Source organism: Corythoichthys intestinalis, chromosome 10 (genome assembly GCF_030265065.1).
Source record: "Corythoichthys intestinalis isolate RoL2023-P3 chromosome 10, ASM3026506v1, whole genome shotgun sequence".
In the NCBI taxonomy this organism is placed as follows: Eukaryota; Metazoa; Chordata; class Actinopteri; order Syngnathiformes; family Syngnathidae; genus Corythoichthys; species Corythoichthys intestinalis.
In genome coordinates, this window is record NC_080404.1 from 18,252,236 (window position 1) to 18,267,754 (window position 15,519).

A 15,519-nucleotide genomic window follows, 5' to 3' on the forward strand; every position below is an offset into this window, starting at 1 on the left:
GGAAAAAAACATTTACTTTTAGTGATGGTCAAAAAGAAAAGACAGCGAAGAGTGTGTTGAGTAACATGTACAGCCACATAACCATGTGTGGTTCGAAGTAGCGATGGAGGTCCAAATGGCACGGGGCTTCAAAGCACAAGTGGGCGTGTAAAATGAAAGGTCACGGCAAAGAAGATATCACGTGACCACTGACAAACTAAAGCTTCAATGGGGTACCGCAAGCTACACGTCACTTCCGCTCATTAATATTTATGACGTTAGCTTATGTGGCTCTGCTGTTAGCTAAGGGGGGACAAGCTCTTGTTTTTTCCCAATAGGAAATGAATGGGAATAGAGTACGACGGAGATGTTTACAGAGCTAAACCTACCAATTCTGTCCGAAAATGATGTCCCTGGTGCCAAATTCACTGTTAAAGATGTGGAAGAACATACAAATGTTCAGTTAAAGAGATGGCTTGAGTGTTGACGGCTGAAAAAGACGGGGGGAAAAAACGAGCCGACCTAAGCTTCCCGTAGCTTTTTTATTGACACCTTTTTCTTGCGCCACTGACAATGACATTCCTTTTTCAACAATCTATCCTTTACTACCATAAGCCCCATCTTTCGTACGTCTCTGACCGTTCATTTGGTGGACATTGCGGTTTTGTGTAGCGATCGCAAATGTTACTTCGTTGACAGCCAACGAACACTTCATTTTTTAATTAATAACAAATCTTAATTCTATTTATTTACACTTCCCCCTTACTAAAGTTGTTTCTTTACGACAGAAAAGGTAACAACGTTGGCAGTCAGATACCACTTTTTTATTTTCCTCAGGTCATTCATTATCAGACAGAATCAGCACGAAAAACGCCACGCTAGAAAAATAACTCAAAATATCAGAATGGCTTACCTCTTGGCCCAAACAAAATGTTTACTGCATATGAAACGTGAACGGCTTCACTTTGCTGGCGTTAAACTGGTCTTTTAGACGTCCGCGCCATAGTAGCATAGTCGCACCATTCTTCAAAATTTTTGTTTCCGGGAGAGCATGAAGAAAACATCCTTTATATGTCGTAATGTCTAGAGTCGTTTCTACAAGTTCCATAGTAGCAGTGAATAATCGGCATGTCAGTTTTTGAAAGATTACCGGAGAAAGAAGGCCGAAATATAATGGTTTGCATGAGAGGGCGTGTATATAATGTCCTACTTCCGCTTTACGATGCGACGTCACGGTCTAAAAAAATAGCCTGCGTGCGGTTTGCTATTTGTGCGGTGCGTATCAAAGCAGGGAAGGTCACATGACTAGTAACCAAGACGTTTCATTTTCAACCAACGTTTCTAACGAATACATTGGGATTTGAATGTATCTGACGTGAAAATTTTTTCCCCAGAGTTATGGCGTTTGCGTGGAGTCAATAACAATTAACAATTCGGTGCATTTGTAAAAAGTATTGAGAGTTCTGACTATATTCTCAGACTTTAAAGAAATGACTTTAGTCAGATTTCTGACAATATTCTTAGATTTGAAGTCAGAATTCTAGTCTCAGAATTATGACTATAAAGTCTGAAAAAGGTGAATGAAAAAGACTTGATTTTAAAGTCGGATATTGAAAGTGTTCATACGTCAAAAGTAGGGTGGTTCCGATCATGTTTTTTTGCTCCCGATCCGATCGTTTTAGTTTGAGTATCTGCCGATCCCGATATTTCCCGAACCGATTGCTTTTTTTTGCTCCCGATTCAATTCCAATCATTCCCGATAATTTTTCCCGATCATATACATTTTGGCAATGCATTAAGAAAAAAATGAATAAAACTCGGACGAATATATACATTCAACATACAGTACATAAGTACTGTATTTGTTTATTATGACAATAAATCCTCAAGATGGCATTTACATCCTTAACATTCTTTCTGTGAGAGGGATCCACGGATAGAAAGACTTGTGACTTTGTATATTGTGACTAAATATTGCCATCTAGTGTATTTGTTGAGCTTTCAGTAACTGATACTGTAGCCATCCCAAATGCATGATGGGAAGTAGAACCATGACTGTGCGTAGTGCTACCAATTGATATATGTTCTCTGCGTTGGGAAATAAGGTGTTGAGAAAATATAATTTGCTACCTTGCTTCCCCACATTGCTTCCCATGATATTTTTAATCGTAGGGAGATTGTAAAGCTTTAGCCAATTATAAAAAGGCTCCAAAGGCTGCCAAAATTCACTCTACTCATTTTACACTGCCTTTTATCTCTTTATCTTGCCCTCCATAATTATTGGCACCCCTGAAAAAGATGTGTTTTTTTAGCCTATAATATATTTTTTTAATTCAAATAATATGGGACCTTAATGGAAAAAAGAGAAAAATCCAACCCTGACCAAAGCACACGGTCCCAGTTGAAGCTTGGGACCGTGTGTATTTTTGTGTGAGACCAAGATTGAGCTTTTTGCCAACAAACACTAAGTGGGTCTGGCGTGCCACGAAATATGCGCATACTGAAAACCACCTCACACCCACTGTGAAGTATGTGGGTGGGTCAGTGATGCTGTGGGGCTGTTTCGCTTCCAAAGGCCCTGGGAACCTTGTTAGGATGCATGGCATCATGAATGCTTTGAAATACCAGGATATTTTAAATCAAAATCTGTTGCCCTCTGCCCGAAAGCTGAAGATAGGCCGTCACTGGGTCTTTCAGCAAGACAATGACCCTAAACATATGGCCAAATCTACACAGAAATGGTTCACCAGACACAAAATCCTAGCTCCTCCCATGGCCATCTCAGTCCTCAGACCTTGTTTTGTTGGCAAAAGGGGGGTTGCACAAAGTATTAACACCAGAGGTGCTAATAATTGTGACACACATTATTTGATGTCAAATAATTTTTTCTTTATGTGGGATTTTTTCCCCACTGAATGAATGCACTTGTATTGAAGGTTGGATTTTTCTCTTTTTTTCCACTAAGGTCCCATATTATTTGAATTTAAAAAAATATTAGAACTTAGAAGCTAAAAAACTTTTTCAGGGGTGCCAATAATTATGGAGGGCACTGTAACAAGAAGTGGGAACAATTGTGAGCATTTAAATAGAAAAAGGTAAATTCTTGTAAACAAATTTTAGGCCTTACATGTGGATCAGGGCGTGGCGTGATATTTTATATTTGCCTGTCAGTTGACTAACTTGTCATAATTCAAACTGCGTTCGTAAACCCGGAAGCGACTCATGACCTTCCGGGATGTTGAAGTTATACTGCTGTTGAATACTATTGTGGGAAATAATATGCTTCCTGTATACCTCCTCCCCTCATCTACGGTGGTAGGCTTATTTCCCAATCTCATTTCAAAACGTCATACTCAATGTTGATGGCAAGTAAGAAGTACAGTAGGTGCCAAACAGCCAGGCTTCCAAGCAATATACAGGGTGACCCCAAAAAAAGTTTACACTCAGTTGACTGCTTGTTTAAAAGCCATTGAAACATATCTAAATAGGTTGTCATGCTTAAGTGATTCATTAAGGTCACTCAATGCAGCTGGTAATCTCTCGTCTCTACAATTCCTGTGCTTCTGCTGAAAATGAAGAAAACTTTAGCTGTACCTGAATTGCTGCGTGCCGGTCTGACACCTACTGAGATTGCAGCAAATCTGAGAATATCCAGATGTGCAGTCTACAAAGTTAAAAAGAAGCTGAAAGATACTGGAACAGCCTCACGAAAACCTGGGTCTGGAAGTGCCGATCTGTGCGGACCAAAAAGTTGATTGACAAGGTGATATGTGGCCACCCTAGAGTCCAGATCTCAATCCCCTGGATTATAGCATATGGGCAACTGTGGAGGACAGTGCCTGTAAGAAGCCACAAACTTCTGTGGCAGCCTTGGAGAGGTCCATTGTTAGATCTTGGGAAAAGATGACAGCATCCTACATAAAGAAGACCTGTCAAGCGTTCCGCAGGCGCCTGGAGGCTGTTGTGACACTTAAGGGAGGACACATTGAAAAATAGAGTGTACTGTACATGTTCTTTACAATAATGTATAATTTGTGATTAAATTCTAATTCTAAACTGAATAAAAATGGCATTTAAAGTGCTTGTGACACGAAAAAGCATGTTTATTTCATAATACACGCGGTATTTTATGCTCCTGAATGATATGGACCGCTTGGATGTGTGTGGAAGCGATTGCTATATTTATTTAGTTTTTTGAATCCCGCGCCAGGAAAATGAGTGACTTCCGGCTTCGGTCTCGCATTGAGGAGGAGGGCGCTGTGACGTGTACGGTAGAAGACGTCCTCTTCACGCTACAGTGTACTGTTGTGTATGAGGACGAAGGATTCAGCTGATTTTGCGGATTAATACTTTTATTTTTTGCATCACGCCAGCCAAACGGCTGCAGAAAAATCATTCTGTATGCGGGAGAGGCGTCTGTGCCTTTTTGGAGTTTCAAAAGGTTCCCATTCACCGTGGATATTTACTGTGGGACCATTGGACTTACAAGGAATTGAGTAAACATCTTGTTTTGTATTATGTCAAATACGAATACAGTGATTACAAAGTAAACACTATAAAATTCCTTTAAATAAAGGACTACTTACGTTTGATCATTGATAGGCATGTGAAAAGCTATCCTCACGCTCATTAGCAGTTAGCTGTTAGCACGTTAGCTACACAACAATTCCAGCCACCCTCCTCCAGGGAACGAACTGTAAATTGCTCTCCGCCGGGCGGTTTGCCGATCCACAAAGAAACTCGACAACCGGGTCGTCATGTCAAATAATCCAGGCTAGTTATGTGTGATTTTCCACTTCGAAGACTTTGAAACATCCCTCGGTTCGGGTTAGCATGTCGGCTAGCTGTCACTCCTTCTGGTCTGTTTACATTCTCCGAAGCCGGGGAAGGGAAATGACATATGTCCGATTTAGGTGTCATAAAATATCGTTCGGCAGGTGTGACAGTAAAGGTAAAGTCGACTGTTTTGACCATTATGGAGTAATTTTGCCATGTCGTCTTGAATAAATGGATTTTTATTATTTTATATTCCATTTAGCACAAGTTATTTGTCATGACCATGCCATTTATTTAGCAATTGGGGAAAGTACTTTGGTAAAAAGAATATTCTGTAAAAATATTGAAGTAAAGAGACAGAAACAATGACATTTTGCCGCTCTCTTCGTCTCGTTTTCCTCATTGTGAATAGTTCCCCCTCGACGGGCTGACTGGTCCTTCTCAAGCCATTTATATAGCTATTGGGGAAAAATACTTGGATAAAAAGAATATCCTGTAAAAATATTGAAGTAAAGAGACAGAAACAATGACATTTTGCCGCTCTCTTCGTCGCGTTTTCCTCATTGTGAATAGTTCCCCCTCGACGGGCTGACTGGTCCTTCTCAAGCCATTTATATAGCTATTGGGGAAAATACTTGGATAAAAAGAATATCCTGTAAAAATATTGGGAGTAGAGAGACTGAAACAATGACATTTTGCAGCTCTCTTCGTCTCGTTTTCCTCGTTCTGAACAATTCCCCCTCAATGGGCTGAATAGTAAAACCGATGAGCCTAGTCTACCGCTGACGTCATCCACCTGTTGGGGACGCTAAAGCCCTATAATTGTAGGCGTGGCTAACCGGCAGATTAAAAGACTAATTTCTCGTCATCTGTGCTTTGCTAAATTGTTGTATATGGTCGAATCGTCTCAAAATATGATTCTAATTCACATAATAATGCAATTTAAGACTTTTTTTCTGGTGTCGTATGCTCTTTAAGTTGTATTATGGCACTGTGAACTTTTTTTTGGGTCACCCTGTCGTGCTCGAAAAAATAGAGGAACACTCTTGGATCAAAGCATCAGTCAAACCTCTGGGATATTGATCTGTTCAATTGGGTAGCAAAGGAGGTTGTGAATCAGTTTCAGCTGCTTTGTTGTTAATAAAATCAACAATAGGTGCATCGGAGGAGCAAAAACAAAACGGGCAAAAAAAAAAGGAAAGGTTTTCCAGATTGAAGCCACCGATACTTTATTCCCCCTCATTTTTTGGGGCTGATTTTTTCCTAGCCGAGTTTCTACTGCTGTAGTTTTTCATCTGGCTTGGTTTAACATCTCTAGTGATAGCATGGTGCGGTACTTGGACGCTACAGAAGTTTCACAAGTAGTCCAACTGACACATAAATAACTGCTGTTGCAAGAAGGTTTGCTGTGTCTCCCAGCACAATCTCAAGAGCATGGAGGAGATTCCAGGCGATGGGTAGTTACTCCAGGAGAGCTGGACAGGGCCGTAGAAGGTCCTTAAACCATCAGCATGATCGGTCTGTGCTCCTTTGTGCAAGGAGGAAAACGGATGAGCACTGCCAGAGCTCTACAAAAAGAAAGAAAAAATGTTTCTAAACCAATCAATCAAAAACAGGCTCCATTAAGGGTGGCCAGAGGGCCCGATGTCCTGTAGTTGGCCCTGTGTTTACTGCCCACCATCGTAGCGCTCGACTGATATTTGCCATGGACCACCAGAATTGGCAACTACGCCACTGGTACCCCGTGCTTTTCACTGATGAGAGCCCTGAGCACATGCGACAGACATGAAAGGGTCTGTAGATGCCGTGGAGAACATTATGCTGCAAGCAACATCATTCAGCATGACCGGCTCGGTGGTGGATCAGTGATGGTCTGGAGTGGCATATCCATGAAAGGAAGCACAGAACTCTACAGGTTATATAATGGCACCCTGACTGCTATTAGGTATTGGGATGAAATCCATGGAACCATTGTCAGAAACCTACGCGGGGCAGTGGGACCTGGGTTCCTCCTGGTCCACGGCCATGCCCAACCTCATGTGGCTAGAGTATGCCGGCAGTACCTGTAGGATGAAGGAATTGATACCATTGACTGGCCCCCACGTTCACCTGACCTAAACCCAATAGAACACCTCTTGGGAATTATGTCTAGGTCCATCCAGTACCGACAAGTTGCTCCTCAGACTGTCCAGGAGCTCAGTGATGCTCCGGTCCAGATCTGGGAGATCCCCCAGGACACCATCAGTCATCTCATTAGGAGCATGCCCCTGAAATTGTCAGGCATGTGGACAAGCATGTGTGGGCCACGCATACTACTGAGAATTATTTGAGTTGTTAATGACATTATCACCGAATGGACCAGTCTGCTGCATCATTTTTCACTTTTATTTTTGAGTTGTCTCTGATTTCCCTCCTTTACAGCGTGATCATTTTTATTTCTATCAAATTTTGTAGAATCATTTTGTTACGATTATATCACCTTGAGAGTTCAGACCGCAGCCACATTCTGGAAAAATGTGGCCCAGATCCGTTTTTAACCAAATATGAAAGTGACCTAGATCGTATTTGAAATGGTCCACTTCTATGCGACTTGTCCCATTCAGACCGTCAAGTTAATGCCTCACTCAAGTCAGAAAAACACGAAAAAAATTGGATTTCTTCATTAAGGCCGACGGTATGAACCAAGCCTCAGCGGCCAATATTTACAAAGCAAGTGAAGTTTGTTGCAGCCATATTGCCAGCAAATTCTGTTGTAATTGGAACTCTACAGTTCATACTTTCTTTCCAAAGCACATATAAACACAAGCCACTTCTTCAGTGCACGTGTTCACATACATATGACTGTGCAAGACATTCTGTATGCATGAGCTCATGGAAACTCCAGCATCTTGCATTGGCTTTTCACTCTCCTCGTTGTATTTCCAGTGGCGAACCGGCATTACAATTTCCTCCCGTTTCCTGGCAACGTCAAGCCTGAGAGCTGCGAGAAAAACAGCTGCAGACAGGGGAAAATAATTAGAGCTCTATTTGGACACACTCAGCAGACATGCTGCCTTCCATTGAAAACACAATGACCCCGTTCACCCATCTAAACGAAACACTCTGTATCCAGGCAAGTAGTTTAATAAGATGGCCAACAATAGCTACCAGCACACTCCAGCGTGCTTGATGTCGAAATTGTCGGAAACATCTCCACCCCCAAGCAAAAAGGCTCTCCTGCTTCATAAAGAAAAAACAGCTCTACTATGTGTTGCTACTGCCATCTATAGGTAGAAAAACAACATCCACTCAGCCATTTTCTCTACCACCGGTGAACTGGATTCTTCCCTGGGAGACATGGTAGACCCTGATCTGATAGCCAAACATATAGACAAACTACTATCTACAATAATCTCAAACAAGCACAGGGTTAATTTGCCAAATCAACAGAGTAAAGCTGGAGCCCAAATTCGAAACACCAACCTCTCAATGTGAGGAACATATGCATTATCAATCATTCACAACAAATTGGTATTATTTTGGGGCTTTAGGTTAAGGGAGGCTGTCCACTGAAAGTCAACTGTTTTGGTCTTCTTTTAATCATTTACGAAGTGAAAAAAATACGAAACCTTTGTAATACATTCTATCATATATCAATGTAGTATATTAAAACATTACAATAGCTCCAGAGAAATGACAATATGGCATTACCGAGTTATTACACTAAACAGCCGCCGTTGACATTGAACACCCTGTTTGTGCAGGAAAAAAGGCTACAGTGAAAATAGTCTTTTGCCAGGAAATCAGACCTGAAGTCTCATGGTATAAAATAAGTACCGTATTTTTCGGACTATAAGTCGCGGTTTTTTTCATATTTTGGCTGGGGGTGCGACTTATACTCAGGAGCGACTTATGTGTGGAATTATTAACACATTATGATATAATTTCACATGTTATTTTGGTGTTTTTTAGTGACACTGATGGTTTTGTAAAGTTGTTAGCATGTTCTTATGCTATAGTTATCTGAATAACTCTTTATAGCTATGGCCACGTTCGCGTTCTGCCTTTGGCAGTGTATGTTCAATTGTATTATTGACTTTTTTATCTTGAAATGGATGCATTTAGTTTGTGGCGCTTTCACGCCCACGTGAGGGCGCACTCGCACTTGTTTACGTGACACGCCAGAAGAAGACTGACAGCTACGTAGCTCTGAGTGAGTGAGTGGGCGAGTTAGCTAGAGAGAATAGACGGATGCGAACCTACTTTCATTGTTTATGCTTTTAAATCATCTCTACAGAGGCAACGCCTGCGTGTATCATCTTTTCTGTTGTTGTTGTGTGTTTTCCACCCGCGATCGGTCACTTAGAGCCAGTTGTGTGGTTGTTTGAACGATGTGGTAATGATAGCGAACGCATGCTAACCTGTTACTTATTACTAATAGTACCTAATTATCATTTATTTACGTTGATGCGAACCTGTTTTCTATCGAGGACCAAATTGATTCAACAAATTATACGGACGTCCAGCATTGTCTTTTGCGAGTTCGCTGTATAGCCAGGACAGGCCGTAGCGTAGGACAGTATATTCACATTTCGTTGTTCATGCACTGTACACTGTACATTTATTTAGCATGTTGTTCTCTATTGTATTTTTATATTAAATTGCCTTTCAAGAGGACATGTCTGTTCTATGTGTTGGATTTTATCAAGTAAATTTCCCCCAAAAATTCGACTTATACTCCGGTGCGACTTGTATATGTTTTTTTTCTCTTCGTTGGGCATTTTATGGCTGGATCAACTTATACTCAGGAGCGACTTGTAGTCCGAAAAATACGGTAATTCATTTATTGGCCATGAATTGACGGGCATGACGTCCTCCACAGAGCTTGCTGAACAGTGTCACAAAAATGGATGACATGACATTTCAAGTGCTTGTTGACCTCTCTGAACTTCAGGCAAAAAGCCTTTTTTTGCCTGGTCAAGTCATCAATACGATTTCATCTTTTATTTAAACATGGGTAAACATCCACTGTCGATTTGGTTCTTGGGTCATACTGCACTGATTAAACCTACACAAATGCACATGTTTAACTATGTTCATCAACAGAGAAGTCACCCTTGAGCACAATATTGATGCCTGCACCAAAATTGCGTTTCCAGACTCCCCGTTCAGGATGAGCTCTTCCCCCATAATCTGCAGTCAATGCACATCCATCGGTCAATGTTCTCACTCATTTTCATTTGGGCATCATCTCGTCTTCTCCAACGGCCTTTGGTAAAGATTAAGGGTCCCTCTTCCCCAAACTTCAAAGTCAAAGTAATTGCATGTTTGCACCTTCTCAGGTTGCATGTCAGTAGGCTTCAGGGGGTTAAAAAAAAAAAAAAAGAAAAACCTGAAAAATGAAGTACATTCTTTTTTTTTTTTTTGGCACTCATGATTTAACTTTTTTCTTTTAACCATAATATTTTTTGATAAATGTAAGAACAAAAAAACTCAGATAATTGTACATATGTATAAAGGAACTAAAATAATGGTGGACATGTCCTGGATTCTTATCTACCACACAGTGCATCAACTTACCAGTGTCTGCCCATATATCTGGTCTTCTCTTTAATGACACACTGAAAAGCAAATGGTAAATGTCATTTTCAGAATGCAGGGAATCAAGGCATCACTATGCTCATTCATCACCGCAGTGAACACAGCCATTCATAAGATGAGTCACACACATTGGTGTCTTAGAGATGAAATAACCAAGAGTGTCAGACAAGCGGCTCTTAGTTTTGGATGTTCTAAGTTTGATCTAGCACCTTTTCTTGTCCCAGAGGCTACAGTTGGCAACTGAGGGGTTTACTAAAGATGCCAGGGGGAATTAAAACAAACAACATAACATCACAATTTTGAATAATTTTGGAGACACTTACCTGGTCTGCTGTCGGATCATATGTGGGGTGCTGGTGAACGTGGTTGACACTTACACTTCAGTTTCAGTGTTCAGATTTTTACCTGTTACAGGGGAAGAACAGTCATTTGACACCCATGCAACTTGATGACAGAGTGAAAGAGCTATATAAATAAAGTTGCATTCAACCTGTCGTGATATGCAATAATTAATCGCACGGTAAATAAAAATGAGCAAGGTAATTTTCCCAGCTGCGATTTAACACCGCGTGCAAGTGCATACATTTGTGCATGCGAGGGTTTGCGTGTGCTGCGTGCAGTTGGCACACGTGCGTGTTGATTGCATATGAGACTCTAGTTCCTTCACAAATGTTTACTGGTCATCAACAAACCATAAAATTAAAGCTCAGACATACAAAATAAGTAAACACATCTAAAACGTAAGCAGTGCTACACTGAGGCTAATGGAAAAATGATAATGCACTAACCACTTTAGCCTGCTATAAAACATTACCAGTCTTCTCCAAAATGCAAATTTACAGTTAAAAGGTGACACTTCAAAAATGAGAACTCGCTGGTTTACAGCATTTGCAAACAATGCGGGAAAAAAATCTATTACCGACACCACGTACGTGACCAAAATTGAAATTGAAAATGGAATTCCTTGTGTGTTTCTAACCATTTAACATGACTCCTCCAATTTGCGCTTGCCGTTGGCTGCTTTTCACGCTGGGCTGCTGCTAGTCTGAAACAGCCTTTAAAGTGCATGTGACACGAAAAAGCATATTTATTTCATAATACACGCGGTATTTTATGCTCCTGAATGATATGGACCGCTTGGATGTGCGTGGAAGCGATCGCTATATTTATTTAGTTTTTTGAATCCCACACCATGAAAATGAGTGACTTCCGGCTTCGGTCTTGCATTGAGGAGGAGGACGCTGTGACGTGTACGGTAGAAGACGTCCTCTTCACTATACAGCGTACTGTTGTGTATGAGGACGAAGGATTCAGCTGATTTTGCGGATTAATACGTTTATTTTTCGCATCACGCCAGCCAAACGGCTGCAGAAAAATCATTCTGTATGAGGGAGAGGCGTATGCGCCTTTTTGGAGTTTCAAAAGGTTCCATTCACCGTGGATATTTACTGTGGGACCATTGGACTTACGAGGAAGTGAGTAAACATATTGTTTTGTATTATGTCAAATACGAATACAGCGATTACAAAGTAAACACTACAAACTTTCTTTAAATAACGGACTACTTACGTTTGATCATTGATAGGCATGTAAAAAGCTCTCCTCATGCACATTAGCAGCATGTTAGCTGCACAACAACTGCAGCCACCCTCCTCCAGGGAACGAACTGTAAATTGTTCTCCGCCAGGCGGTTTGCCGATCCGCTAAGACAGTCGACAACCCAGTCGTCATGTCAATAAATCCAGGCTAGTTATGTGTGATTTTCCGCTTCGAAGACTTTCAAACATCACTCGGTTCGGGTTAGCATGTTGGCTAGCTGTCACGCTTTTTGGTTTGTTTACATTCTCCAAAGCCGGGGAAGGGGAATGACATATGTCCGATTTAGGTGTCATAAAATATCAGTAAAAGTGAAGCCGACAGTTTTGACCATTATGGAGTAATTTTGCCATGTTGTCCTGAATAAATGCATTTTTATTATTTCATATTCCATTTAGCACAAGACTGTAATTTGTCATGACCATGCCATTTATTAAGCAATTGGGGAAAATACTTGGATAAAAAGAATATCCTGTAAAAATATTGAAGTAAAGAGACAGAAACAATGACATTTTGCAGCTCTCTTCGTCGCGTTTTCCTCGTTGTGAATAGTTCCCCCTCGACGGGCTGACTGGTCCTTCTCAAGCCATTTATATAGCTATTGGGGAAAAATACTTGGATAAAAAGAATATCCTGTAAAAATATTGGAGTAGAGAGACTGAAACAATGACATTTTGCGGCCCTCTTCGTCGCATTTTCCTCGTTCTGAATAATTCCCCCTCAATGGGCTGAATAGTAAAACCGATGAGCCCAGTCTACCGCTGACGTCATCCAACTGTTTGGGACGCTAGAGCACTATAATGGTAGGCGTGGCTAACCGGCAGATTAAAAGACTAATTTCTCATCATCTGCGCTTTGCTAAATTGTTGTATATAGTCGAATGGTCTCAAAATATGATTCTAATTCACATAATAATGCCATTTAAGACTTTTTTTCTCCTGTCGTATGCTCTTTAAGGTTAAGCAAATTACACAATTGAAAACAGACCAACACAAAGTTTAATCATACACAAAATTTTGTCTTAGAGGTGAAATAACAAAGAGTCAAACAAGTGGCTCTCTGTTTTGGATGTTCTAAGATTGATCTTGCACCTTTTCTTGTCCCAGGGGCCACAGATTGCAACTGGGGGGTTTACTAAAGATGCCAGGAAGGGAAAAAAACACAATTATGTGCTATGATAGTTGATGGGCAACATGTGGAGGTAGATGTCTACTTGAACCCAAGATGATGTGGCTGAGGTTAACTACAGACCCTACTGTGATTGTAATCAGGTCGTCATTGCATGCGACTTAATAAGCACTTCAGTCCGTATTGATAAACATTGGTATGTTTAATAGACAAACTGCCAAGGAAATGTTTTCGTGTAAAAAAAAACCTAATCTCCAATTACTTCATCGTTCAGGTATGATATAATGCACTCTCACGTAATTTTAAAAAGTACGACATTCAAATCGGCACATGTATTTTAAGGGTTGTAATATACCAGCTATAATTTCTTCTTAGACTCGAGCGTCGTTCATAATCATAAATGACTGAATTTAATGAATGAGTGCTTCGAACTCGAATATCTATAAGATATTACCTGCAAACTAAAGCAGTTAAACAGTTTAAATCATTCGTAGTCCGTGTAGTGTAATCAGTGGACCACATGCAGGCTAACGCTAACGTGCTCCCGCCTCCCGGTGATTTCAGCACGCACTGGCTTAACTCAAAAATAACGTTACCTTCTCTTGAAGCATGCATGTGAAGGTCTCCCCAACATGGAAAACGGAGCATCATCTCATCGTTCTTCATGTCGCATAAGCTGTCCATATTCTTATACATATTATTTTTAATATATAAATGAGCACTTAACACTTAGCTCCACTGTAATAGCTAGCCAGGTCACGTCGAGTGGTGTAACTCTTTGAGCAACGCCTTACCTGCCAACTGATTGGCTGGTTCCACATTGGGGTTCAGAAAGTAGCATCTCATTGGATCTTATTTGGTTGCGAATGTGTCAATCCTATCACATTGGAGTAGATACAACTTTTACATTCACGTCTTACCACTCCCAAACATGAGGTGACTCAGAGTAGAAAAGTAAAAAGTAAATGAAAATAAAGAATCTGTCGTGAGCAATTATGTTGTAATGTTGTTGTACTTATCGGTGCTGATGTGCCATGCATTTGTTAAATACGTGTTGTTATATGTTGTTATATTTTGTTAGATATACGTACAGTGCTGGCCAAAAGTATTGGCACTCCTGATATTCTGTCATATAATGCTCAATTTCTCCCAGAAAATGATTGCAATTACAAATGCTGTGGTTGTAATATCTTAATTTATTCTGCTTGCAATGAAACAACACAAAACAGAATGGGGAAAAAAACTAAATTATTATCATTTTACACAAAACTCCAAAAATTGGCCGGACAAAAGTATTGGCACCCTTTGAAAAATCATGTGATGCTTCTCTAATTTGGGTAATTGACACCACCTGTTACTTACCTGCGGCACATAACAGGTGGTAGCAATAGCTAAATCACACGTGCAGCCGGTTAAAATGGAATAAAGTTGACTCAACCTCTATCCTGTGTCCTTGTGTGTACCACATTGAGCATAGAGAAAAGAAAGAAGACCAAAAAACTGTCTGAGTACTTGACAAGCAAAATCGTGAGGAAGCATGGGCAATCTCAAGGCTACAAGACCATCTCCGAAGACCTGAATGTTCTTGTGTCTACCGTGCGCAGTGTCATCAATAAGTGGAAAGCCCATGGGACTGGCTAACATCCCTAGATTTGAAGGGGGCAAAAAAATTGACGAGAGATTTCAACGAACGATAGTGCGGATGGAGGATAAAGAATCTCGAGTTATCCTGCCTTCCGAGGGTACAACAGTGTCAACCCGTACAATCCGTCGATGTCTGAATGTAAACTGACTCTATGGTAGGATACACAGGAAGACCCCACTTCTAACCCACTGACATAAAAAAGCCAGGCTGGAGTTTCCAAAAACTTACCTGCGAAAGCCAAAAACATTTTGTAAGACTGTTCTCTGGTCAGATGAGAAAAAAAGTAGTGCTTTTTGGGAAAAGTCATCAACATAGTTTACAGGATTAAAAAATTAGGCCTAGAAAAGAACACGAACCCCACAGTCAAACATGTGGAGCTTCCCTGATGTTTTCGGATTGCTTTGCTGCCTCTGGCACTGGACTGCTTGGCCATGTGCATAGCATTATGAAGTCTAAAGACTACCAACAAATTTTGCAGCATAATGTAGGGCCCAGTGTGAGAAAGCTGGGTGTCCCTCAGAGGTCATGGGTCTTCCAGCAGTACAATGACCCAAAACACACTTCAAAAAGCACTAAAAATGGTTTCAGAGAAAGCACTGGAGACTTCTTAAGTCGCCAGCAATGAGTCCAGACCTGATTCCCATAGAACACCTGTAGAGAGATCTGAAAATGGCAGTTTGGAGAAGGCACCCTTCAAATCTCAGAGATCTGGAGCAGTTAGCCAAAGATGAATGGTCTTAAATTCCACCAGAGCATTGTAAGAATCTCATTGATGGGTAACGGAAGTGGTTGTTCGCAGTTATTTTGTCTAGAGG

At 40.8% G+C, this 15,519-nt stretch overlaps 1 long non-coding RNA gene and 2 other non-coding genes across 8 annotated transcripts in view; all 3 read right to left on the reverse strand.

The window, feature by feature from the left end:
• Positions 1-13,823, reverse strand: part of LOC130922879 (uncharacterized) — a 75,191-nt gene extending 61,368 nt beyond the window's left edge. For 2 of the 6 annotated variants that reach the window (XR_009064598.1, XR_009064597.1), the window contains exons 1-4: positions 13,656-13,823; positions 10,659-10,740; positions 10,315-10,355; positions 893-7,750 (exon numbers count right to left, since the gene is read on the reverse strand). This is a non-coding gene — a long non-coding RNA (uncharacterized LOC130922879). Of the gene's footprint in view, positions 1-240; positions 10,093-10,314; positions 10,356-10,658; positions 10,741-13,655 lie in introns of those variants that run through there. The other 4 variants (XR_009064599.1, XR_009064596.1, XR_009064595.1 and 1 more) reach the window with 4 other exon arrangements.
• On the reverse strand, positions 10,464-10,599 carry LOC130923522 (small nucleolar RNA SNORA14). Its single transcript, XR_009064725.1, has one exon. It is a non-coding gene; the product is annotated as a small nucleolar RNA SNORA14 (small nucleolar RNA).
• LOC130923521 (small nucleolar RNA SNORA14) lies at positions 12,946-13,077 on the reverse strand. The gene has a single exon (XR_009064724.1). It is a non-coding gene; the product is annotated as a small nucleolar RNA SNORA14 (small nucleolar RNA).
• Positions 13,824-15,519: the final 1,696 nt, after the last annotated feature.